General features: G+C 38.2%; 1 long non-coding RNA gene across 1 annotated transcript; it reads left to right on the top strand.

Moving 5' to 3' along the window:
• The first annotated feature begins 321 nt into the window (after positions 1 to 321).
• LOC118639551 lies at positions 322 to 24,842 on the top strand. Its single transcript, XR_004961199.1, has 5 exons — positions 322 to 393; positions 1,509 to 1,639; positions 2,866 to 3,525; positions 13,008 to 13,020; positions 24,832 to 24,842. It is a non-coding gene; the product is annotated as an uncharacterized LOC118639551 (long non-coding RNA).
• Positions 24,843 to 25,937: the final 1,095 nt, after the last annotated feature.

Here is a 25,937-nt window from a genome sequence, read left to right as displayed (position 1 = left end):
GCGATTAACGGAAAAAACCTCTTTTCTCTTAATGTTTCAAAGCTCATTAGCCAAACGATTATTCCTCATTAACAGCGAAAGCTCATTCATTAAAAGGAAGAATATGCCAAAAAGATGCCAGCGCGGTTAATCCTGAGTCCCGTACTGGGCTGTAAATCCCATACTACTTGTATATTCCATGCGAAAGGGACACGCGCCAATCCACATTAAAAAAAAGAAAAAGAAAACAGTTTATGTGTTTTGTAAAATCCACAAGAGCAGCAATTAATATTCCCATTGAGTGACTTTAATTTTTTTTTTTTTTGTCTCTCCCTTTTGTTTCCAGAGCCTGCCCCTGGCTCAGCGCCCGGTGCCAACAGAACACCTTTCAAGATCCACAGCAACGCAGAAAACGTAAGTACCAGCCGTTTCCTGAAACCCTTTTTCAGATTTTTTTTAAACAACCAACTAAAATATAGACAGAGACCAGCCTTTTTTCCCTTCTTCTCCCTTGCATAATGCCACCAGGGTTTCCTAAGTAGCACCTTCCAAATCTCTCTGCCTTCAAGTTTGTGCATGTCTGTGTGGCATGCCTCCTCCTCCTTCACTCCCATAGTGGATCTTGTAAAAGGGCTTCACATCGGCCCCATTCATCTCCCTGGTGATAGCAGTGAATGTAGATAAATCTCTGACTGCCTGCTTGCTGCTGGAGTATGATTTTTATTTTGTCTTCTGTGTATACCTGGGTCAAAAAGTGGGAGGTATGCACACACGTACATGTACATACGCACATTTCCTTGTCTCTCCTGTCTTCCTCTCCTTTTTCTCACACATGCATACATCCCACATATGTGTGTATATGCTTAAACATATACACCTACATACATACCCATACCTATAACACAAAAATATATACATATCTAAATGTTTAATTTTTCTGAAGATAAGTGTATTCATATACACATACAGCCTTACACATGTGTCTATATGCAATCAATAAGTGTCTATCTTTTAATTTATACCCATCTATATCTCCATTTAAATATTCCCTCTCTTCTCCCAGCAGAAGCTGTGTGCAATTGCAATCCAGGATTATACAAGCAGTATTCTTTCTTTATGATTTCTATTTGTAGACCTTTATGCTCCCTTCTCTGCCTTCTTCCGAGCTGTAGAATTGGCATCTTTCCCTGAGGTTTCCGAATGGCAAGTGGCACCGGCTGTGGCATGCATTCAAGCCGCTTCCTATGGCATTTTTCTTCCGATGTCTGCTTTTTCTCTTTGTTTGTTGTTGACTAGGCAGAATGGTGTTTTTTAAGTTAATTATAAACAAAGTTGAATAGCAAACAAGACAACAGCTTGCCAAAAATAAAAATAAAAAATAGCCCCACACAAGCGCCTTCTGCTGCAACAGATGCCCAGATCACCCCTGGCATGGGCAAACGGGCACACGATTTTGGTGGTTGTTAATTTTTTTCTGTTTGTTGCTGTATTTGTTGTTTGTTTTCCTTGTTTCTTTTTGATTTTTCAAGGAGTCCAGGATCCCGGCCTCTGCTTGGAACGGAACAGTGTCATGGCGGAGACGACGGCCTTTGTCTTGCTGGGTGTGAAAGCATCCACTGTGCTGGCTCCACTGCGGCAGAATGAAGTTTAAAGGAAAAAAGTGATTAAAGTCAGCTTTGTGCCTGTTTGGTGTGGAAGACCCCCAAACCCCAAGTAGCCGAGTCCCTGGGTCCGAGGCATGGTTCATAGTTGGAGCAGCCTAGGCTGTAATCCTGGCACTTGCGCCTTCGGTTGCTGCTTGCTGTTCGCTCCTGGGGGTCTGGATAATCTCCCCTGGCTCTACCGCACTGTCTGGCCCGCATTCAGGGCCCCCGTAACATATACCCGCTGCTGCTATCACACGAAACTGTGGCGTTGCCCCTGAATGGATGGCACTGTGCCAACTCTTCTGCCATCCGCCCTTGCAGCTTTTTTCTTTCCTCCCTCCCTCCCCTTCTTCTCCTCCTCCTCCTCCTCCTCCTCCTCCTCCTCCTCCTCCTCCTCCACCTCCTCCACCTCCTCCCCGTCGACTTGACGTTAATTAACACACGGGTTAATTGATTTTAAAAGCCGAAGAATTACAGTTAACTTTTCCCACAGGGTACAGACGCCAGCCGCTTGGCACACTCTGCCTCTTGCACTGGTGCAGGGGGGCAGGGAAAGCCCGTAGCAAAACTAGCAACTGCTGAGGGAATGTTGCCTGTTCATTGGAGTAGAGCCGATAGAAGTCGATGTGGTACTGTTTCATCCTTATAGTATATTTAGCCTTTCTATATTTTTTAAAATAAAGCACAGCCCTTTCTTCTCCTTTCCTCTTTCTTTCCTCTTTAAAAACAGGAAAACCCTTCAGAAGTTCTTATAGGGGTGGGGAATCCCTCCCCAAGACCATTTATCTCATTCATAATATGCTTTTTTTCCAGTAATAAGAAAATATCTGGTGCTTTTTTTTTTTTTTTTTTTTTTTTTAATTTACAAGGAGAGGAAGGCTACCCTACCTTAAATATCACAGGCAAAGGAGATTTTCTTAATGAAAATGTTCCATAATTTCTTTCTCTGTATCTCAGTGTTTTGTTTGTTTCTATTTCCCTTGACTCAGACGGGTTATTTATGATGAAGGATTTCAATTAAAAAGTAGGTGCATTATAATTAAGAACAAAATTTATATGAAAGGTCTTTGGTTTTTTGTTTGTATGGATGTAGATTTTTGTTTTCTGTCGCCTCCACCCCAATCCCCTGTAGGAAATGAAAGCAATTGATACTATAGTTGGGAAGGAGATAGGCAAGGCTGGGAATGTAATGCTTTCACCTTTTCATGCTTTCATTTTATTTCATTTTGTTTTTTAAAAGCAGGCTGCAAGTGAAGCGACAAGAGGAATCCATTATGCAAATCGTGTCACTTTGCATAATGTCTCATGACTAGAATATGCAAATGAGCTGTATAATTTATGAGTACCAGTGTCTGTCTAAAAGTGTTTCACATAATTTACAAAGTGGCCTGAGAGACATGGGGAAGGCAGCTCTTCCAACTCCATTGCCAGGAAATGTATATTTTTCTACAAGTGCGCCCTAGTAATATTGTCAAGTGCTATTTAAAGTAAATTAAGTTTCCAAATGTTCATGAAAGATGAAGCTTTTCCTCTCACATTCTTCACCCAAATCCTTTGCCTAAAAGTTTTCAAGAAACTATTAGACTCTAAAGCATTAATTTTTAGATTTAATTTGGAAAAGGAAAGTTATTTGAGCAAACTTGATTATTTATATATGGATTTTCCTTTCTAAAGCAAGGAATGTTTTAGAGAAACAGACACCTTATCCATTTGCCTGGGTCTATGAAAGCAGAAAAATGGTGTTTCTCATTTTGGTTCGTTTTGTGTATGCCCTTCTGTGTGAAAAATTTTATAAATTATAGCCCCTTGGATTTATGATTAGATATGTAATATGAAAGATTGATGTATTCATTGTTCTTTTGAAGGCATAATTCTGCTTTCAGAGAAGTCTTCAGAATAGGTTTCAGTTAAGTCACTAGTCAGCTTAACTGGCCACTCCATGTCTGATTTTGATAACTTATTTGAATAGATGATTCTGAACGTTTTGAGAAGTCTTAACATCTTTGATAATATGACCTTATCTGGCTTTATATTTTTTATTTTAGTCACAAAATGTTATGTGAAAGAGAGGTACAGGGTGCCATAAAAATGTACACTAGGAGGGCCTGATCTTTGAAGGCATGTCAGAAAAGGCTTTCTGAAAAAAAGTGAATTCAAGGTTAATTCTAAAAGTGGAAGACAAATTAGATAAAAAGATGAAGAAAGTATTTTTTCATGTAGAGTGTATGTTAATAAATCCTGAGGTAAGAAAAGATCATGGCTGCTTGGAAAGACTAAAAGAAAACCAATGCGACTAAACGAGTATAGACAATGGGTCATTGGATCGTACTGGGAAAAGATTGGGAGGTAAGCGTGAAAAAGGTAACTTATTCATTATCTGCATTTAATTGCGGGTGCTTGGTTTCTTATATCATTATTAATTGTGTGTACATGTGCTTAATGAAGTTCATATGAAGAACTATTTACTATTATAATACTTCTTATAAAATTTTTTTGATCTTTCAAACTCATACATTGAACTATCAGATTTCTGAATCTAAACTCATGTGACATATTCCTTTTGTGAAGTTTTATTTTCAAAAAATTAATAGCCATTTAAGAAAATAAAAATAAGAACACTCCATCCAACAGGAGCAGACTACAAATTTTTATAAGTACATTTGGAACATTCACAAAGATAGACAACTTTCTGATTCATTAGAAAAAAATCTCAACAAATCTGAAAGTATTGAATTCAGACTAAATATATCCTCTAACCACAAACAAACTGAACTAGTACTCAATAACAGAAAGATATCTGAAAATCCCAAATTTTTGGAAATTAAACATATTTCTAAATAACTCATGGGTCAAAGAAGAGGCAATCACAGGGAAATTAGAAAATATTTTTTACTCTGGATTAACTCAACAGGGTGCCTGCATGTCTAGTTTGCCTGGGGAAAGCATGATTTATGCCTATTTACCTGGTGTTCTATCTGAGTTAGTATTTGCACAATTTAAAACATTTTTAAAATAAATAATAAAATATTTTAATTGATTGATAATAAAAACACAAAATTTGTAAAATGCAGCTAAAAAAAGTGCTTACAGAGAAATAAGCTGTAATGCCTTATTTTAGAAACAAAAAAAAAATGGTTTTGAATCAATAATCTAATTGTGTGAAGATAAATTAAACCAAAAACAAGACAAATGAAGGAAATAATAAAGAGCGTAACCAATGGAATTGAAAACAGTAGGCAAAATCAGTATACCCAAAAGCTGGTTCTTTGCAAAGAATACAAAAATTTATAAACATCTTGTCAGACAGAAAAAGAAAAAAAGTAAGAGGACATAAATTATCTCAAGCAGTAATGACAGAGGGAACATCACTAAAGATCTGCCAGATATTAAATGGATAATAAAGGGTAAGTAAATAACAACTTTGTCAATAAATTTGATAACCTAAATGAAAGAAAAAATTCTTTGAAAGATGAGCTAGCAATATTTGTTCAAGAACAAATAAACTACATAGTTTTATGTCTGTTAAAGAAATTGAATTTGTAGTTAAAATACCTTTCTATAGAGAAAATATCCAGCCCAGGTGCCTTCATTGGCAAGTCCCATAAACATTTAAGGAAGAAATCATGCCAGTCCTAAACAATCGCTTTTAGGAAATAGAAAGGAAGGGACACTTTCCATCTCATTTTAGGTCAGCATTACACTGATGCCAAAACCAGACAAAGACAATATAAGAACAGAGAACTACAGACCAATAACTCTCATAAACATAAACACAAAAAATCCTTCACAAAATGTTAGCAAATTTGCCCAGCTGGTGTGGCTCAGTGGTTGAGCATTGACTCATGCACCAAGAGGTTGCTGGTTCAATTCCCAGTCAGGGCACATGCCCAGTTTGTGGGCCAAATCCCCACTGAGGGGCATGCAGGAGGTGGCCAATTGATGTTTCCATCTCTCTCTACCTCTCCCTTCCTCTCTCTCTAAAATCAATAAAGAAAAAAATTGTTAGCAAATTGAGTTGAATAATATGTAAAAAAATGACCAAGTCAGGTTTATTCCAAGAATGAAAGCTTGGTTCAGCATTCTAAAATCTATTTGATTCACTATATCACCAGATTTTTAAAAATTGTCAGTTGAATAGATATAGAAAAATATGAGCAGCAGTAATCTAAACAGTGTGATAATGATGTAAGAATAGACTTAAAGATTATTGGAACAGAATAGATAGCCCAGATATAGACACAATTTTTTGGCAAAGGGTCAAAGACAATCCATTGAAGAGAGTTACTTTTTACTAGAGAGTAAAAAGTTTAATTTTTGTACTACATGATGCTGGAGCCAAATAAATAAATATATTTACCCATTCTTTATTTTATACAAATATTAATTTTAAATGGATGTTGAAACAAAAACATAACACTATAAAAGTTATTGAAGAAAATACAAAATAAAATCTTCGTGATCTTGTGCTATATAAGAGATTTTATAGATAGGGGAAACCTGAATCATAAATGAAAAAGATAAGTTTGTCTTTAGCAAAATAGAATTTTTTTTCTATTTTAATGATACTGCTAAATAAGTGAAAGAATAGGCTACAACCTGGGACAAAATATTTTCAACCCATAATGAGAAAAATTAAGAGTTTGAAGATGAATATGAAGATAGAATTTGTAGATGAAGACATGAAATTATTTAAAATCAAAACACATTAAAGCTATTACAGCTGAATTCCATATATTCAAGAAGACAAAAGAAATCAGGAACATATTAAATAGAGACATGGGAGATTTTTTAAAATACTCTAATTGAACTTGTAAAGACTAAAACTACCCTGTCTGAGATTAAGAATGCCATGTCATGAAATTAGTGACAGATTAGATATCTCAGAAGAAAAAATTATCAATTTACAGACATATTAGTAGAAAACTAGCTAGAATAACACATAGAAAGTAAAGTAACAGAAAAATAATGAACAGGGCATCAGTGAGTTACGGGACTTAATGTGATCTAATACATGTATAATTGAATCCCTTGAAGGATAGAAGGGGGACAAAAAATATATTCAAAGAAATAGCTGAAATTGTTCCAAATTTGGTGAAAAATATAAATCAACAGATCCAACTATCTCAATGAATCCAAAGCATGAGGTACACAAAGGAAACTACACTAAGATACATCATAACACAATTGCTTTCTTTGTTTTAATTTTTCTTTATTGATTTTAAAGAGAGAGGATGTGAGAGGGAGAGAGAGCTAGAAACATTGATGAGAGAACATCGATTAGCTGCCTCCTGCACGCCTCCCAGTGGGGATTGGGCCCACAACCTGGGCATGTGTCCTGACCAGAAATCAAACTGGCAACCTCTTGGTGCATGGGTCAACACTAAACCACTGAGCCACACCAGCCAGACCCAAATTGCTTTTATAAAGTCAGTAAAAAAACAGTGTTCTAAAAGCAGCAGGAGAACAGAAGACACTATGTACAGAGGAACAAAGATGAAAATGACAGTTGTCTTACTGGAATCAATGAAAGCCTGAAGACAGTGAAGAAACAGCTTTAAAGTACTGGAGGAAAAAAAAAACCTGAAATTCTAGCAAAAATGTGTTCAGAAACAAAGGTGAAAGAATTCATCATTACAAAAAAATGGTAAAGAAAACTCTTCAGACAAATGGAAACTGATGAAAAGTCTTGGAAATGGAAATTATGTTGGTAAATTTCTATAACTTGTTTATTAAATGTACTTAAAGGTAATCGACTATTTAAAGCAAAAATTATAACAATGTATTATTTTTGTAACATGTAAAAGTAAAATCCATAACAGTAGCTCAAAAGCTATTGAAGAAAATAGAGAAATAAAAGAATTATTTTATAAAGTTTTTATACCATATATTAAGTGGTATAATAATACTTGAAGATAGACTATGATAAGTTAAAGTTGTATACTATAAACTTTGCTAAAAGCAAAAATGACACAACAGAGTTATAGTTAATAAGCTAACATAAGTGAGATAATGGAATTATCAAAAATTCCCAATTAATCTAAAACAGATAGCAAGATAATAGATTTAAATGTCATCCTCGATAATCACATTAAATGTAAATGGCCTAAATACCCTAATGAAAGGGCAGCAATTGTCAGATTGTGGATAAAACAGGACCCAATATATGCTGCATACAACAAAACCACTTTAAATGTAAACATTTAAATGTAAATAGTTTAAAAGTTAAAGGATGAGAATAGCTATACCATATTAACACTAATCAAATGAAAGCTGGAGTGATACATTAATATAAGACAGTATATTTCAGAGCTCATAGAACCAGATCCCAGAAAGATGAAGTGAGCCTCTACTGTATTCCTGCTGTCTGTGGCCATAAGTGAACCCTAGCTTCTTTTTCAGTTGATTAATTCTGGATATGAGAACTGTATCTTGTGGAGGAACTGAGCAAGGGATTATGATTTTTCCGCTGAAGTAGCTAACTTTATCTTTTTGCTCATCCAATATGTGTCATATATACATATACAGTATGTATATACATGTAATATACTATATATATATATATATCTTGCTTCTAGAAACATCAAGTTCTCTGAGCCATCTCCATAAATCCCTGTGGGTCAGGCATCCACTGGTTGCCATTCAAAACTACTGCCTATCATAATACTTATTTCCACCATTCTCTTGATAATTAAGTGCTACTAGCTAATCTCTGCTACTCCTGGATTATATCATCTACATTTATAGAAGGGATTCCATTTCTATAACACTATCACTTTTAAAGTTCCCACCTATAGAGACCAGTAACTACCAAGCTATTCAATAATGCTGGTAAATGAAGCATCTTCCAAACCCTTCCAAGGAACATAGTGAGCTGGGTTTTGGTCTTATGTAACATTTCCAATCAAGCATACCCACTTCTTTGAGGTTTTTATTACTTCTTGAATAGTTTATAACACCAGTTATCATATCTCTATTTAATGTGGGTCATCACTCTTTGGGTTTCCAAAAGCCACTCACTTTGTATTAAAAACTGACTCGAAGGTCCCTTGCTCAGGGCATTTAGTCTGAGTCATGGAAAAGTTCCCCTAATAAGCAGCTTTATATTCCATTTCCCTGGCCCAGAACCCTTAATATCTACTTCCAGGCATATTCTTTAAATGTCTGTGGTACTTATTAGCCAGGTGCTGCAACTCTGTCATTATCTTTCATCTATTAGCATTAAATCTCTCTCCTCCCCTTAGCAAGCCTAAGATTTCCCCAGTGAGAAGATGCTGAGATTTGACTAGTTACTTCTTTGGTGCCCAGGAGGTGAAGTGAAGTCAGATTCTTCAAAGGGAAAGTATTATAAGGCTCCCTTCTCATTTGAAACCTCTGTTCATCAAGGAAGCTGGAGTTCCCATTTCATAAGAAGTGGAAGTGGGCCCCTTCCACAGGCCCAAAAGGATTGAGGATAATCTGGGTGATCAAAATTCTCAATTGCATCAACCCTAATATCATCCCAAGGCTCAGGGACCCACTTCTCTTTCAGGTCCCTGACTTTGACATAGAAGACTTCAGTGGGTTGAGAAATCAGCCTTCTTATAATTAAGTCACATTCCTAATCTTAAATCATGTTTTCCCTTTGATTTTTTTAATCCTCACCCAAGGATATGGTTATTGATTTTAGTGGGGAGAGACAGAGGTAGAGGAGAGGAGAGGGAGAGGGAGAGGGAGAGGGAGATGGAGATGGAGATGGAGATGGAGATGGAGAAACAAACATCAGTGTGAGAGAGAAACATCATTTGGTTGCCTCCCCTATGTGCCCTGACTAGAGATCAAACCTGCAACCTATGTGTGTGCCCTGCTCAGAAATTGAACCTGCAATCTTTTTGGTGTATACAAAATGACACTCCAACAATCGAATTCACCTGGCCAGAGCGCTGCCCTTTAATTTTTATTCTGTGCTTTAAATTGGTGTTTAATTGACCTAAGTGTGTCATTCTCTTTCTTCAATAAATCAGTGATACTTAGCAATAACGCAGTCCCACAGTCCTAATTCTTAATTCTCTTCATCATTGCTCAGAAATACCAGAGAATTACACAGGCTAGGACATTTCTTTTCACATCCCCATTCAACACAAGTGAAAGTATTAACATTTGCACTACTACAGCTTGCCAGACTCTAGGACATTTTCTAGACTATGCATCTATACTGGTAGCAGCTGTTCTAGGTAGGGTTCCCTAAAGGCAGAACCCCAAAAGCATCTACAACAATAGCCAAGCAGCCAATAAACATGAAAGTATTTATGCTCATTAGTTAAGAAAATGGAAATTAAAACTCAGCAAGATACTACATGTTCCATATGCATTTAAATTATATATATGGAGAGAGAGAGAGATTGATTCTATAGTTCTTATATGTAGGGTTCTAATAGGTCCAGTTAATAGTTGTTCACATCTATATCTTTTCCAATTTGCTGTCTACTTGTTCTATCAATTACTGAGGAAGGGGTGTTAATATCTTTGTGAGTGGGAACTTTTTTATTTTTTTATTTCTCTCACTTTTGTTTCTGTACTTTGAAGTTTTGTTATTAGATGCATACACATTTAGGACAGTACATTCTTAGTGAATTTAACCTCATCATTATGATACATTTTTCTTTGTCTCTAACAGTACTCCTTGTTTTGAATTGTTTTTGTGTGATATTAATTGATTAATCATTTTTCCATAATATATCTTTTTTCACTGAAGAATAGTTTTTAGTAATGCATACTTAAGTATTAAATGTATTAGGAGAAGCAGGTAACTAGATAACCTCAAAATCGGAGCATCAGTTTTCTTTGAGCTGGGAGGGGAGGGATGGTGAGCAGGGAAGACATATTGGAACATAGCACTTGGGATGTTTTTCTGTCCCTATCAAGATTCTGTTTTTTTCAGCTGAATAGTGGTAACAGAGGTATGTGTTTTATAATAAGCCAAAGGGCATATAATTATATTCAGTGCACTTTTATATGTTGTATAGTTCACAAAAAAATTCAAAAGCATGTATAGTTCACAAAAAATTCAAAAGCAAAAAAGAATGTTCATTATGTCTTGCATACAAAGAACATTTGCAAAAAGAATTAATCACATGCTTTATCACAAAGGAAATCTTAGTAGATGTCCAAAAAGTAATATTCAGATTGTGTTTTCTTAGAACACACAATCATATTTGAAATCAACCATAAAAAGTCATTTTTAAAGCGCTATATGAATAGAATATACAATGCCAGTAATGGATTATAACCCATAGCATTAAATAAATATCCATGAAGCTATGATATAAAACATTTTTAATTGGGTTCTTTGTCTTCCTTTTTATTGAGTTGTATGAGCACTCTATATATTTTGGAAATTAACCCCTTATCTGATGTATCATTGGCAATTATGCTCTCCCATAGAGTGGGTTGCCTTTCCATTTTGGTGGTGGTTTCTTTTGCAGTGCAAAAGCTTTTGAGTTTGATGTAGTGCCACATGTTCATTTTCTCCTTTGTTTCTGTTGCCTTAGGTGATGTAGCAGTGAAAATTCTACTGTGTATGATGTCTGAAATTTTGTTGCCTACATTTTCTTCTAGGATTTTTATGGATCCATGAGTTACATTTAAGTCTTTTATCCATTTTGAGTTTATTGTGTATGGTGTAAGTTGATGGTCTAGTTTCATTTTTTTGCATGTAGGTCCAATTTTCCCAATACCATTTATAAAGAGGCTGTCTTTACTCCACTGTGTGCTCTTGCCACCTTTGTCAAATATTAAATGAGCATATTGTCTTGGGTCCATTTCTGGGTTCTCTATTCTGTTCCATTGATCTATCTGCTTGTTCTTGTGCCAGTACCAGGCTGTTTTGATTACAGTATCTTTGTAGTATAACCTGAAATCTGGTAATGCGATCCCTCCAACTTTGTTCTTCTTTTTCAAGATTGCTGTGGCTATTCGGGGTCTTTTTTGGTTCCATATGAACTTTTGAAGTATTTGTTCTAGTTCTGTGAACTGTGTCGTTGGTATTTTGATGGGGATTGCATTGAATCTATAGATTGCTTTGGATAATATGGACATTTTAATTATGTTAATTCTTCCAATCCATGAACAAAATATGTGCTTTCACTTTTTTTTATCTTCCTCTATTTTCTTTTTTCAATCACCTGTAGTTGTCTGCGAATAGGTTCTTTACTTCTTTGGTTAAGTTTACTCCTAGGGCCCTGGCCAGTTTGGCTCAGTGGTTAGAGCTTCGGCCTGCAGTCCGGAGAGATCCGGGTTCGGTTCCCGCTAAGGGCACGTACTTCGGTTGCAGTTTGTCCCCGGCCCTGGTTGGTCGTGCGGGTGGCAGCCACTCGATGTGTCCCTTCACGTCGATGTTTCTCTCTCTCTCTCCCTTCCTCTCTCTCCCTCCCACTCTATCTGTACAAAAAATGGAAAAAATATCCTCGGGTGAGGATAAAAAAAAAACAAAGTTTACTCCTAGGTATCTTAATTTTTTTGCCACAATGGTAGATGGGATTGTCTTTTTAGTTTCTCTTTCTGTGAGTTCATCATTGGTATATAAGAATGCCGTTGATTTCTTGACATTAATTTTGCATCCTGCTACTTTGGTGTTAATTTCCAAAATATAGAGAGTGCTCATGCAACTCAACAAAAGGAAGACAAAGAACCCAATTAAAAAATGGGCAGAGGAACTAAATAGACACCTCTCCAAACAGGACATACAAATGGCCAAAAGACATATGAAGAAATGCTCAACATCACTAATCATCAGAGAGATGCAAATTAAAACAACAATGAGGTATCACCTTACACCTGTCAGAATGGTCGCCATCAACAAATCATCAAACAACAAATGTTGGTGAGGGTGTGGAGAAAAGGGAACTCTAGTACACTGCTGGTGGGAATGCAGACTGGTGCAGCCACTATGTTGTTACCTGAAAAATTAAAAATTGAACTCCATTTGACCCAGTGATCCCACTTCTAGGAATATACCCTAAGAAGCCTGGAACACCAATCAGAAAGAATATATGTACCCCCATGTTTGTAGCAGCACTATTTACTATAGCTAAGATCTGGAAACAGCCCAAATGTCCATCAGTAGATGAATGGTTAAAAATGTCGTGGTACATATACACAATGGAGTGCTATGCAGCTGTAAGAAAGAAAGATCTCATCCTTTGATATGATATGGAGGGAACTGGAGAGTATTATCCTAAGTGAATCAAGCCAAACAGAGAAAGACAAATATCACATGATCTCACTTATTTGTGGAATATAATGAACATAACAATCTGAGGAACAGAGTATTCCCAGAGATGTGGAAGTGGGGTACAGACTGACAATCCCCAGAAGAGGGGGTGGGAGGGGAGAGATAAACCACAGAACTTATATGCATGTATGCATGAACAATGGACATGGACAACAAAGCTGAAGACAGGGCGGGGAGGGTGGGGGAGGGGTATCAGTGGGGGGAAAAGGAGAAACATCTATAACAAAAATTAAGTTAAAAAAATTTTAAATGAGGGTAAAGGACAGCTCTTTCTTATAGTAAAATTCCAATAAATAAATGTAGAAAGAATACTAGAAATAGAACATCACCATTTGGCCAGTGCTACAAAAATAATTTTTGGTAGCAATAACATTCATGGATTGTAAAAATTCTGGATGAAAGTATGACAAGAAAGAGGTCATTCTTTACTTGCTTCTTTTATCCCATCAAAGTATCTCATTGAAAGACATGAATTAATTACAAAGGGAAAAATAATTACTGTGGAGAATTCTGGCAGATACCACCTATGTTTTCAGAGTCAACCAGTATGGGTACATCTTAACTTCAGGTACTTCCTGATATGATGCACTCTCACTGTGTCATCTTGGGTTTAGCATCACCTTGGCAAAAATGCATAATCTTAGTCTAGTATTAGAAATATTTCAGAATAAGTCAAATTGGGGGGTTTTTTCTACAAAATAACTAATCACTATTCTTTAAAAGTATCAAACTTATGTTATTAACCAATGTCACCCCAATAAATTGAATTTTAAAAAATGGACAGGGCTAAATACTGCCCCCCCACCATTTTTTAATTAAAGAAATACAACTTTGGTAAACTAAAACAAAAAAAAGTGTCAAGATCATAGAAAAACAAGGAAAGACTAAGAAATTGTCACATTGATGGAGACTAAGAAGATGTGATGGCTAAAGGCAACCCCGTCCTCCTATACAACCTCTTCAATGAAGGATTTGTCTTTGCACTAAAACCATGACTACTTTTATATCTATTAGGAGATGCTCTATAAATATACTAAGGGCTTCTTACAAACACAAATGCCCTTCAACGCTATGACAAAGACTCCTTTCTTTATATATTGTTGCCTGTTCATGGATCATAAGTCTTTTTGTGTTCTTTTTCCATTTAATCAGAGATGGTAGTCAGCCAGCTAATGGAGGAGCAGGGAGATTGTGCTGGAGAAACATGACACAGAGCTACAACAGAGATACAAGAAATTTATGATGACCACATACCATAATCAGCTGTTCTTCATTTATAAACAACACATAAAGATCACTAGAAGATGAGGAAAGTCAGAAAAAAATGAATGTGAAAGACTAAAGTGAGAAAAATGAATTCTTGACCTCAGAGGAAAGGTAGATGATGTAAGAAACAAAACTTTTAAAACTTTAGCTTGAATCCTTAGATTCAGAGAGAACACATAAGAGCCTCCATGCAAAGGAGAAATCAGAGCAGAAAAGATTTCTTAAAGGTTAAAAGGGCTCTGGCCGGTTTGGCTCAGCGGTTAGAGCGTCGGCCTGCGGTCCCGAGAGACCCGGATTCGGTTCCCGCTGAGGGCACGTACCTTGGTTGCAGTTTGTCCCCGGCCCTGGTTGGTCGTGCGGGTGGCAGCCACTCGATGTGTCCCTTCACATCGATGTTTCTCTCTCTCTGTTCCTCTCTCTCCCTCCCACTCTATCTGAACAAAAAATGGAAAAATGCCCTCGGGTGAGGAAAAAAAAAAAGGTTAAAAGGCATGACAGTCAAAACAGAAAATTCAACACAATTCATAAAATAACACGTCACTGATTGAATTAGTAATGTGAAAGGAAATCCACAAAACGTAGAGCAAAAAGACATAAACAGAGACAAGAGGTAGTTACCAATGTTGATCTCATTAGTTTCTTTTAGAGTATTTTAGGCTTTCTTTGACATTTTGTTTTGGAAAAGGCATCTCATACTGTTTTTTCACTATCACAGCAGAAGTCATAAACTTATTAACCATACCCAAAGTGTTAATTTTTTTTAACTTCTCTTTATTGTTGAATATATTACAGATGTTCCTCCTTTTTCCCCTATTGAGCCCCTCCTCCCCACTCCTGCCTCCCTCCTGCCTTTCCCCACACTGTTCTCTGTGTCCATTGGTTATGCATATATGCATATAAGTTCTTTGGTTTATTTCTTCCCACCCCCCCACCCCCCTTCCCTTTGAGGTTTGTCAGTCTAACAACCAATTTGTACTTCTTAATCCTTCACTTTTTTCACCCATTTCCCCAACTCCCCTCTAATCTGGCAACCAATGAAATATTCTCTGTATCTATGAGAATGCTTCTGTTCTGCTTGTTCATTTTGTTTGTAGATTCAGTTGTTGATAGATATATATTCATTGCCATTTTGTTTGTTCATATTTTTTATCTTTTTCTTCAAGAAGACCCTTCAACATTTTATATAATAATGGTTTGGTGGTGATGAACTCCTTTAGCTTTTTCTTATCTGGGAAACTCTTCATATGGCCATCAATTCTAAATGACAGCTTTGCAGGATAGCGTAATCTTGGTTGTAGGTTCTTGCTTTTCCTCACTGTGAATATTTCTTGCCACTCCCCTCTGGCTTGCAAAGCTTTTTTTTTTTTTTGAGAAATCAGCTGACAGTCTTATGGGAACTCCCTTGTAGGTAACGAACTGCTTTTCTCTTGATGCTTTTAAGATTCTCTCTTTGTCTTCAACCTTTTGCATTTTGACAATGATGTGTCTTGGTATGGGCCTCTTGGGGTTCATCTCGTTTGGGACTCTCTGTGCTTCCTGGACTTTTATGTCTATTTTTTTCACCAAGTTAGGGAAGTTTTCTGCCATTATTGTTTCAAATAGGTTTTTGATTTCTTATTCTTCTCTTGCCCTTCTGGCATCCCCAAGATGCGAGTGTTGGTATGCTTGAAGTTGTCCCAGAGGCTCCTTACACTATCCCCATTTTTTATTTTTTTTTCTTTTTGCTGTTCTGATTGGGTGTTTTTTGCTTCCTTATATTCCATATCAATGGTTTGCTTCTTGGCTTTACCTACTCTACTATTGGATCTCCGTACATTATTCTTTATTTCAGTTAGTGACTCCTTCATTTCTGACTGGTCCTTTTTTATGCCTTGAGGTCCTCACTAAGTTCACTGAATTTTCACTAAGTTCATTGAACATCCTTATAAGCAGTGTTTTGAACTCTGCATCTGTTAGGTTGCTTATCTCTATTTCGCTTAGTTTTTTTTTCTGGAGTTTTGTTATGTTCTTTCATTTGTGACCTGTTTCTTTGTCTCCTCATTTTGGCTGCCTCCCTGTGTTTGTTTTTATGTATTAGGTAGAGTTGCTATATCTCCTGGGCTTCCTAGGGTGGCCTGTTGTAGTAGGTATCCTGTAGGTCCAGTGGCACAGCCTCCCTGATCTCCTAGCTGGGCCCTCAAGGTGCACCCCTCATGTAGATTTTACACCCTTCTGTTGTAATTGAGTCTTGATTGCTTTTGGCACATCAATGAGAGAGTTTTACTCAGGCTGATCAGCTACAAGGACTAGTTGTGCCCACTATCTACCAACTGCTAATCAGCTGTGCAGGGGCCCACCACACAGAGCAAGACTTTCTTCAACAGGGCTCTGATACCCACTAAGTTCATTCCTTGAGTGTGTCACTTGTCAAGGTGGTTGGGCAGTGGTGCTTTGCAGTGTTCTGAAGCTGTCCACTGGGTGTGCTGACTCTACGGCAAGCTCAGCCACTGCCTGGTGTTCTTCCTGGAGCCACCAGGCATAAGCTACAGAGCAGTCTGCAGATGGCTGCTTCTTGCGCTGGGTTTTGAGGTGCCCGCGAAAAGCCAAGTTGTGAACCAAGGCTGGCTGCTTCTAGTGCTGGACCTGGGGCCAGTTAACGAGAGGTATGGGGTTTGCTGAGACCAGATTCTGCTTGTTTGAAAGAATTTAGGAAAATCTGAAGCAGGATCTGAGAGAGGCCATTCCTTTAGGTAAAGCAACCGGCAATAGCTTGAGTGGGCCTGAAAGTTGTGTAGGGGAGGGCCTCAGGGAATCACCAGGGTGGGGCAAACAGTGTGAGCCAGGTTGCTGGAACCCCAGATATGGCGGCCTTCTGCCTGCCCTGTTGGGGAAGGGCTCACCAAAGGAACAAAGGCCTCTGACAGCATATCTGTCCAGGATAAAGCTGCCTCTCCAGTCCTCACCCCCATGGCAACAACTCAGTTCTTCTTTGTATGTCTCTGGTACCTTTTGAGCTGCATCCCCCATCCTGGAGCCTAGAGGGTGCGAGTCCGAGTACATCCATGTGTGGGCCCTTTAAGAGGAGCTGCCTGGGGCTTCAGCAGCCTCAGCCTCCTCAATCTCATTCCCCACTAGTTTTTACAGCCAGAAGTTACGGGGACTTTTCTTCCTGGCACTGGAACCCTGAGCTGGGGGCCTGGTGTGGGACGGGGACCCTTCACTCCTCAGGGGGGACCATCACAGCTGAGGTATCTGCCTGATTTTTATCCGCCACACAGGGTTGATTCACATGGGTATGGGGCCAGCCCGTTCACCCCTCCTACCAGTCTCAATGTGGCTGCTTTAATTTTGTAGTTGCAGGACTTCCATTCAGCTTGATTTCAGGTGGTTTTGAATGATGGTTGTTCTGTAGTTTAGTTGTAACTTTTATGTGGTTGTGGGAGGATTGTGTTTATCTACGCCGCCATCTTGACTGGAAGTTCAACAATATCCAAAGTGTTTAAATGGAGATAAAAAGTAGCTTTTCTAAAGCCACCAATTCTGTGTGTTTACATTGTTCACCTTGCCTTTTTCCAAAGTTAGATGTTTGTTGTTTACTTAGAAAGTAAAATATTTTTGTAAGACAATGAACCTTATAGAAATGTGAAAAGATAAAATATGTCCCATCCTCACTGCCACTTTCCAGGGTAACCATTACTGACAGCTTTCTGTATGTTCTTTAAGTCTTTCACTGCATATACAATGATAATTGCAAAATGCTGAACAAAAATGGAATCATATTCAGCATCTTGCAGTTTTTACTCAATATTAAATAAAGCTCTGGAATATTTTCTTGTCTATGTCTACATATTTGCCTCATTGTTAACTACTGCATAGAATTCCACACTGGATATATTATAGGTCAATTAACCATCTTCCAGTTGATGAACCGGTCCACTGTAACTAATAATCAAAATTGTATCTTCAGGGTTGATTCACATCAATCATCCATCCTTTGGTGTTACTTTAAATTGCTTTCTTCTATCAATTTACTGTTTCTGTTTTGAGAGCACTCATCCTTTCTTATTTCTCTCCTACCTTTCCAAGTTGTGTTTTTGGTGTACCTAGCTACTCTTGCTTCTCTAACTGCTTATTTTCCTTCCCATGTAGTTGTATTTCTTGTTATTACTTACCCATTAAATCTGACATTAAATTTTAAATTCAGCTAGAAATCCTTAGGTTCTAACTATTGAAAAATATTTTTTAGCAAATGCTTTTTAGTGAAATTTAAAGGTGATGGGGAAGCCTATAATATGAAGTGTTCATAATTCTGGACTGAGGAGAAACAAGATGAATAGAGTAGAACCCCCTTAACTGATACAATTGGGACCTGTAATTGGACAGTTAACCAAAAATGTTTGTTGTAGCTGGGACTAAGAAAAGTGTCAGCACTGAAGCATTTTACTGTCTTTGAAACGTAAAACGGTATTCACCAATTCTTAGATGTAAAGCTGCTAGGGTCTTTTGAGTATAGGTTATTGAATGGTGTTCTCTATGCTCTCACCAAAGTCACACCCTTAATGCATGATGTATGATTTTGTTTTGATTATTTTGGAGATAATAAAGACATTTTGAAACAATTTGAATACAGAATAGTTGTATATATTTACAATTATTTTTCTAATCTTTCCCAGTGTCTCATCCACACCTAATTCAAGTTAATTCTTAGTGAGCATTCAGCTTAGTTTGTTGTTGTTTATACAGGCTACAGTATTCTTTTTGCACTAATATTTTATCAGCTTATATATAGTTAAGTAGAGTATGTAATAAAAGTAACAAGTACAATGGCATAAACAGTATTGGAAACAAGCACAAGTGATCTTTAGTAAGCTTCTGCTTAACTGGAAAAGAAGTACCTAGCCATACTACAGAATAGCTTATTAGCCATGAGCCTTCAGCAAGATGTATATTAATCATGTTTTTATAGAGAAAATGAAGAGTTCAGGGCAATATAGTGAATCAGCTAAGTGGAAGTTGGTTAACATTATATCTGTTGCATGTTGGCATTAAAGAAGATTATTAGTTGAACTAGCACACTGGCAGAACTAGGTGACAAGGGCGAGAGAAAGTTTATGGGCTTGTATTTGCTTTGCTGTTAACACAAGTTATTATCAGGGGCATATGTCTCATTTAACTATTTTTTAACATTAAAAATGTTGGAGGACAAATCCATTTTAATCTACCAATAGCTATTTGCATTATTGGAATGTGGTTTGGGTTAAGACTGAATTTAGCCATCCAAAATTGCTCATTTTGTGCTAAACTGGGAATACTAATGAAATGTCATTCGCCTAAAACTAAGTAATATTTTATTCTCTCTTTATAAAATAAATAATGTTTACCTGAAATAGATCATCAGTCCATTTGCACTTCCAAAGAATTTTGAGAATTCCATTTGGCAAAAAACTTAAACCAAGGAATACATTTACACTACTTTTTCTTATTATAGTAAGTTACTTTAAACCTCTTCCTTCAGTGGTTGTGAGATATTGCAATAAAATGCTGAGATTACCTTGGTGTGTTTCCCAAATACCCAAGTTCCTGGCCATGTACACTGCCTAAGGGTTTAATAAGTAGGTTAATTCTTCCTTCAGGGTTGGCCTGAGGGTTAGAGTTCCTGATAAGCCAAGTAGGACTTGCATGTAGGGAGAAGGTGGGAAGATAGAGTACTGAATGCTGAGAGAGAAAACCCACTCATGGGCAGCTGGGGTCACAAATTGATCTTTATTTTATTTCTTGTATCCATCTATTTTTCTTCTTATTTATAAGAAAATATAAATTGGCTTATTTTGCAGCCCTATTATTGCCAAGCTCTTTCAAAATCTGACAAATGATTATGAAACCATTTTCCAGTATTTTCATACTGTTGTTTTACTGGAAGTTTTGCATCCTATTTTTACCTTTTCATTTATTCCATTTATTAATTTATTTTTATGAATTTTATGAATCTTATCTTTCTATGAATAAGATAAATTAAGGAAGGGAAAAATATAAAAGTATAGCTTATTTGATTAAATATTGTTCTATGACATCTCTAATACTAATAATGATCATCTTCATATATGCTGATATTTTATGTACTAGACATTTTTCTCATTTTTAACAGACTTTATATTTTATTTTTTTAAAAAAGAGGGAAAAAAATGGTAGCGGAGTGAATGGAAGCTACACAGACCATCTCCCAAGACCAAAATAGAATTACAACGAAAATAAAGACAAATGGTAAGGAAGGGGCAACCGAAAGGCAGCTTGGAGGACCTCATAACCAGGGACACTGACTCAATCCTGGTAGGCTTGTGAGGACGCGAGAGAGGGCTGGGAGCCCACGGTCCGCAGCAGACTCGGCTGGGTCCTGTGGCCTCAGCTGGGACCTTTGGCTGCCTCAGCAGGGTGCCACACCCTCGGCTGGGACCAGTGGCCTCAGCTGGAAGTTGCGCCCTCGGCTGGGTCCTGCAACCTCGGCTGGGAGCTGCCGCAGCCTCCGCCACACTTAGGTGGGAGCAGCACCCTCAGGTTAAAGTCCCAGGGGGCTCCACAGTGCAGAACCCGGACAGAGGCTAAATTGGCAGCAGCCACTCACCTTGGACTCTGGCAGAGGGAAGGCAGACTGGACTGGAAATGTGTGGGGACACTCGGGATTTGGAGGGTGCTCAGAGCTTTTGCTGATTGCAGCCACGCAGGACTGTGGTCATCTACTCCTTCCCAGGGCCCTGGGGAAAGGCGATGGCCCCTCTCTCGGAGATTCAACCACACCTGGTAACCATTGAAATGCTAATTGAGGCCCATTAACAACCAGCATCTGCCCCACCCTTGGGAAATCCTCTTACACTGAGCACCTGAGGGAGTTTTTCAGGCAACTCAGAAACCAAGGTTTTTCAGGTGACCCGACCGCTACTAATAGCCTTGAGGCAAAAAAGCTAGAGGATAAATACCATTCCCTGGACTAGCAACTTTAACCAGGAAGGTTAACACTTGACAGTAGTGTTTAAAATGGGTCCTTACTGCCTCATCCAAACCCAGGAGAGGGAGCCACAAACAGCAGAACACCAACATCCACAGGGAAAGTTTGGCAGACTCCAAAGCCCACTGTGATAGCCAAAATGGTGAAAAACAGAAACAAAAGCCAAATGAAAGAACAAGAGACCTCTACGGAAGATGAGATAAATGAGGTGCAGTTAAGCAAGTTAACAGAACTAGAATTTAGAGCCATGATCTTGAGGAAGCTCAACAGCATGTATAAGGACATGAGCATCATGAGTAAAGACATAGAAATGTTGAAAATCAACCAGTTGGAAATTACAAACCACCAAGAAGTAGTGAAGAATGACATATCAGAAATAAAAAACACATTGGAAAGTCTACATAGCAGAGTAGAGGAAGCTGAGGACCGGGTCAGTGAATTAGAAGATAGGGTAGAAAAAATCAACCAATCAGAAAACCAAGAGGAAAAAATAATTAAAGAACAGGAAAACAGATTAAGAGAACTGTGGGACAACTGGAAACGTAATAACATTCGCATCATAGGAGTCCCCGAAGACGAAGAAAATGAGCAACGGTTAGAGAATATATTCACAGAAGTAGTGACAGAAAACTTCCCTAATTTGGTAAAGGAAGAAGGTATTCAAGTTCAAGAAGCACAGAGAACCCCAAGTAAGAAGAACCCAAACAAACCCACACCAAGACACATACTAATCAAAGTGCCAAAAATTCAAGACAGAGAGAATCCTAAAAGCAGCAAGAGAGAAGCAACAGGTTACCTACAAAGGAACCCCCATAAGGCTCTCAGCTAACTTCTCACAAGAAACACTACAGGCCATGAAGTAATCAAGGTCACGAAAAACAAGGATCTGAATCCAAGACTACTCTACCCAGCAAGGCTATCATTCAAAATGGAAGGTCAAATAAAGAGCTTCCCAGACAAAAAAAGGCTAAGGGAATACATTAGCACCAAACCAGCACTGCAAGAAATGTTAAAATGACTGCTGTAATTAGCAGTAGAAATGGGAAGAAAAATAGAACCACACTAAACAAAAATGGCAATAAGTAAGTACATATCAATAATCACCTTAAATGTAAATGGATTGAATGCTCCCATAAAAAGACACAGAGTAGCTGATTGGATAAGAAAGCATGACTCATCTATATGTTGTTTACAAGAGACCCACCTCACAACAAAAGACTCATAGATTGAAAGTGAAGGGGACTAAAAAAATGGCAGCGGAGTGAATGGAAGCTACACAGACCACATCTCAGGACCAAACTGGATTTACAACGAAAATAAATTGTCAGGAAGGGGCAACCGAAAGACACCTTGGAGGACCACATAACCAGGGACACCGATTCAATCCTGGTAGGCTTGAGAGGACACGAGATGGGGCTGGAAGCCCACGGTCCACTGCGGCCTGGACTGGGACCAGGGGACTCAGCGGGAGGCTGCTGCCGCCTCGGCTGCAACCCCTGCTGAGTACTGTAAACTCTGCGTGCTAAGCCCTCGGCTGCTGCCGCATGAATCGCTGGGACCCGGGGACTCTGCTGGAAGCTGCTGCCACCTTAGTAGTGTCCCACTACCGCGGCTTAGTCCTGGGGCTTCTGCTGAGTGCAACGCCCTCGGCTGGTGCCAAAGCCATGGCCGCCCTTGGCTGGAAGCAGCGCCCTCGGGGTAAAAGACTCAGGCGGCTCCATGACGCAGAGTCTAGACAGAGGCTCAATTGGCAACAGCCACTCACCTTGGGCTCTGGCAGAGGGAAGGCAGACAGGACTGGAAATGTGTGGGGACACTTGGGTTTTGGAGGGTGCTAAGAGCTTTTGCTGAGTGCAGCTACGCAGGACTGTGGTCATTTTACTCCTTCCCAGGGCCCTGGGGAGAGGCAGAGGCCCCTCACTCAGAGATTCAACCCCACCTGGTGGCCATTAAAATGCTAATTGAGGCACATTAACAACCAGCAGCTGCCCCATCCTCTTACACTGAGCACCTGAGGGAGTTTTTCAGGCAACTCAGAAACCAAGGTTCTTCAGGTGAACTCTACTAATTGCTGCCAGGCAAAAAAATAGCTAGAGAATAACTACCATTCCCTGGGCTAGCAACACTAAACAGAAAAGCTAAGACTTGACAGTGGTGTTTAAAGTGGCTCCTCCCTGGCTCATCCAAACCCAGGAGAGGGAGCCACAAACAGCAGAACACCAACATCCACAGGGAAAGTTTGGCAGACTCCAAAGCCCACTGTGATAGCCAAAATGGTGAAAAACAGAAACAAAAGCCAAATGAAAGAACAAGAGACCTCTACGGAAGATGAGATACATGAGGTGCAGTTAAGCAAGTAAAGAGAACTAGAATTTAGAGTCATGATGTTGAGGGAAACCCCTTAAGACTCTCAGCGGATTTCTCACAAGAAACACTACAGGCCAGAAGGGAATGGCATGAAGTAATCAAAGTCATGAAAAACAAGGATCTGAATCCAAGACTACTCTACCCAGCAAGGCTATCATTCAAAATAGAAGGTCAAATAAAGAGCTTCCCAGACCAAAAAAAAGGCTAAGGGAATACATTAGCACCAAACCAGCACTGCAAGAAATGTTAAAAGGACTGCTGTAATTACCTGGAGAAATGGGAAGAAAAATAGAACCACACTAAACAAAAATGGCAATAAATAAGTACATATCAATAATCACTTTAAATGTAAATGGATTGAATGCTCCCATAAAAAGAAACAGAGTAGCTGATTGGATAAGAAAGCATGACTCATCTATATGTTGTTTGCAAGAAACCCACATCACAGCAAAAGACTCACATAGATTGAAGTAAAGGGATGGAAAAAAATCTTCCAAGCAAACGGAAAAGAAAAAAAAGCTGGGGTAGCAATACTCATATCTAATAAAATAGATTTCTGAATGAAGGCCATAACTAGAGACAAAGAAGGCCACTACATAATATTGAAAGGATCTATCCAACAGGAAGATTAACCTTGATAAACATATATGCACCCAATATAGGAACAACAAAATATATTAAAAATCTTCTGGAGGACTTCAAAGGAGAAATCGATAGCAATACAATCATAGCAGGAGACTTCAACACCCCACTGACATCACTGGATAGAACCTCTAGACAAAAAATTAGCAAAGAAACAGAGACTCTAAATGAAGCACTAGACCAAAAGGATTTAGTAGATATCTACAGAGAATTACACCCCAAAACTACAGAATTCACATTCTTCTCAAGTGCACATGGGACATTCTCAAAGATAGACCACATGTTAGGGCACAAACTAAGTCACTACAAGTTCAGGAAGATTGAAATCATATCAAGCATCTTCTCAGATCACAATGGCATGAAACTAGAAATCAATTGCAACACGAACACACAAAGACATGTGAAACCATGGAAGCTAAATAGCATGTTATTGAACAATAAATGGGATACAGAGGAGATCAAGGAAGAAATCAAAAACTTCCTGGAAACCAATGAAAATGAAGACACAACAACACAAAATCTATGGAATGCAGCAAAAGCAGTTCTGAGAGGGAAGTTAATAGCACTACAGGCCGACCTCAAAAAACAAGAAAAATCTCTAATAGATTATCTAACCTCACAACTGAAAGAACTAGAGAGCAAACAAAAAGAAAACCCCAGAGCAAGTAGAAGGAAGGAAGTAGTAAAGATCAGAGCGGAAATAAATGACATGGAGACCAAAAAAACAATTCAAAGAATCAATGAAACAAAGAGCTGGTTTTTCGAAAATATAAACAAGATTGATGGACCTTTAGCTAGACTCACCAAGAAACAAAGAGAAAGAACCCAAATAAACAAAATCAGAAATGAAAGAGGAGAGGTAACAACTGACACCACAGAAATACAAAAGATCATTAACAACTATGAACAATTATATGGCAACAAATTCGACAATGTAAGCGAAATGGACAAATTTCTAGAAACACACAGTCTCCCAAAACGGGACAGGAAAGAGATAGAAAACTTGAACAGACCAATAACAACAGAAGAAATTGAAGATGTAATCAAGACTCTCCCAGCAAACAAAAGCCCAGGCCCATAGGGCTTCACGGGGGAGTTTTACTAAACATTGAAAGAAGAACTAACACCCATTCTCCTCAAACTATTTCAAAAAATTCAAGAAGAAGTAAGACTTCCAAACTCTTTTTTGAAGCCAGCATAATTCTAATTCCAAAACCAGAAAAATACACTACAAAGAAAGAAAACTACAGGCCAATATCCCTGATGAACATAGATGCAAAAATCCTGAACAAAATACTACCAAATCGGATCCATCAATACACCAAAAAAATTATCCACCATGACCTAGTGGGATTCATCCCAGGGATGCCAGGCTGGTACAATATTCACAAATCAATAAATGTGATACACCACATAAATAAAATGAAGAATAAAAACCACATGATCATATCAATAGATGCCGAAAAAACCTTCGACAAAATCCAGCATCCATTTCTCATAAAAACGCTCAGCAGTGTGGGAATAGAGGGATCATATCTAGACATAATAAAGGCCATCTATGAAAGACCTACAGCCAACATCACAGTCAAAGGGCAAAAACTAAAAGCATTTCCCTTAGTAACAGGAACAAGGCAAGGATGCCCACTTTCGCCACTCTTATTTAACATAGTACTGGAAGTCTTAGCCACAGCAATCAGACAGGAAGAAAAAATAAAAGGGATCCAAATTGGAAAGGAGGAAGTAAAACTGCCATTATTTGCAGATGACTTGATACTATGTGTAGAAAACC

The sequence above is a fragment of the Molossus molossus genome, unplaced genomic scaffold, assembly GCF_014108415.1.
Source record: "Molossus molossus isolate mMolMol1 unplaced genomic scaffold, mMolMol1.p scaffold_m16_p_21, whole genome shotgun sequence".
In the NCBI taxonomy this organism is placed as follows: Eukaryota; Metazoa; Chordata; class Mammalia; order Chiroptera; family Molossidae; genus Molossus; species Molossus molossus.
Note: the sequence above shows the minus strand (reverse complement) of the source record. Positions and strands in the feature narration are given on the sequence as shown.